Source organism: Tachyglossus aculeatus, unplaced genomic scaffold (assembly GCF_015852505.1).
Source record: "Tachyglossus aculeatus isolate mTacAcu1 unplaced genomic scaffold, mTacAcu1.pri scaffold_96_arrow_ctg1, whole genome shotgun sequence".
Lineage (NCBI taxonomy): Eukaryota > Metazoa > Chordata > Mammalia > Monotremata > Tachyglossidae > Tachyglossus > Tachyglossus aculeatus.
Genome location: NW_024045099.1, coordinates 460,787 through 462,989, shown reverse-complemented (window position 1 = coordinate 462,989; position 2,203 = coordinate 460,787).

The window sequence follows — 2,203 nt, the reverse complement described above, 5'->3', positions numbered from 1 at the left end:
GGCTGTGCTCAGGAGGGAGACACAAACTCCATGAGTAAATTTCCAGTTGATTCTTTGATTCTGAAAAAAATGTAAAGACCACCTGAGTTTCAATACATGTGTATGATGCATAATATATTATTTCCAAAAGGCATTTTTTACCAGCTTCTCTTTAAACAAGACACCTTATCTATATGATTTGTGAGTTTCTTCAATATTTTCATAACTGTATAATTCTGTAGCCAAATAGTAGAATGAAATAGTTTGCAATTTAAAGGTGAGTGAACATTTATCCTTTATGTTGACTATAAGGAGTATTGTATGCTTTCTGTAACTGGCTCATAAAACAATCAATTCATAGTATTTCCTGACTATCGACTGCAGGCAGAGCACAAACCTAAGCCCTTGAAGGGTGTAATAAAGATAAAAGACATGATCCTGGGCCCAAGGAACGTACAATCTATAGGCAGTGAGAGGTAGAGCATAATTTCCAATTGGATGAAAAAGAAAATGAAAAGATGGTTAAATAAGTCTTTAAGTTCTTTAATAGTATCTAAGGTGTATGGTTGGCTGGGAGTGCAAATGAATTGACTGGGTAGTTGAGAGGGCACAATCTGGGGAGCAGAAAATAATCAACAAATGGTTAAATTACAATCTAAAATATGGGCAAAGTTACAGAATTGATAGCAGTGCCTTTGAAGCTGTACTCAAACTTGTTTTCAACGTGATGAAGAAATGTTTCTGGGTTTGTTCCACCCCCACCTCTGATAAGGAAGATCTTCAGGGACTTTGGGAGCTGGCAGAGTCCCTGGACCTTTAAAATGTTTAGCTTGAACAGCCGAGTCTTCTAGGCAAAGTTATTTTTCCAAAATTATCTCTGCACCAAGAATTTGCTGGGTCGAGGGGGAAAACATTGTAGTTGTCATTTTTTTTTCCCTCTAAGCTCAGACATAGGTGGTTGAGGTTGCATGTCTCAGACAGCCCCAAGGATATAAATTTGACTCTCGGGAAACCAGAGATGAATCGAGATTCAGAAACTCCAGCTTTTTTGGAAACTGCCTCCATCCAATGTGAAGGTTGGATTTCCACTAAGACTTGAGTTCTGTCCTGATGCAGTTCTGAAAAGACTTTTTGTTTTCCTGTGACTGGACATAAAGATCCAAGCACACAGAAATGCATCACTGTGAGAAGACTAACAAAGGGGTAAGGTTTTTCTTTTTCTTTTTTATAACAGGATTTACTCAATCAATCAATCAATCGTATTTATTGAGCGCTTACTGTGTGCAGAGCACTGTACTAAGCGCTTGGGAAGTACAAGTTGGCAACATATAGAGACAGTCCCTACCCAACAGTGGGCTCACAGTCTAAAAGGGGGAGACAGAGAACAAAACCAAACATACTAACAAAATGAAAATAAATAGAACAGATATGTACAAGTAAGATAAATAAATAGAGTAATAAATACGTACAAACATATATACATATATACAGGTGCCGTGGGGAAGGGAAGGAGGTAAGATGGGGGGGATGGAGAGGGAGACGAGGGGGAAAGGAAGGAAGGGGCTCAGTCTGGGAAGGCCTCCTGGAGGAGGTGAGCTCTCAGCAGGGCCTTGAAGGAAGGAAGAGAGTTAGCTTGGCGGATGGGCAGAGGGAGGGCATTCCAGGCCAGGGGGATGACATGGGCTGGGGGTCGATGGCGGGACAGGGGAGAACGAGGCACGGTGAGGAGATTAGCGGCAGAGGAGCGGAGGGTGCGGGGTGGGCTGTAGACGGAGAGAAGGGAGGTGAGGTAGGAGGGGGCAAGGTGATGGAGAGCCTTGAAGCCGAGGGTGAGGAGTTTCTGCCTGATGTGCAGATTGATTGGTAGCCACTGGAGATTTTTGAGGAGGGGAGTAACATGCCCAGAGCGTTTCTGGACAAAGACAGTCCGGGCAGCAGCATGAAGTATGGATTGAAGTGGGGAGACACATGAGGATGGAAGATCAGAGAGAAGGCTGATACAGTGGTCCAGACGGGATAGGATGAGAGCTTGAACGAGCAGGGTAGCGGTTTGGATGGAGAGGAAAGGGCGGATCTTGGCGTGTTGCGGAGCTGAGACCGGCAAGTTTTGGTGACGGCTTGGATGTGAGGAGTGAATGAGAGAGCGGAGTCGAGGATGACACCAAGGTTGCGGGCTTGTGAGGCGGGAAGGAGGGTAGTGCCGTCAACAGAGATGGGAAAATCA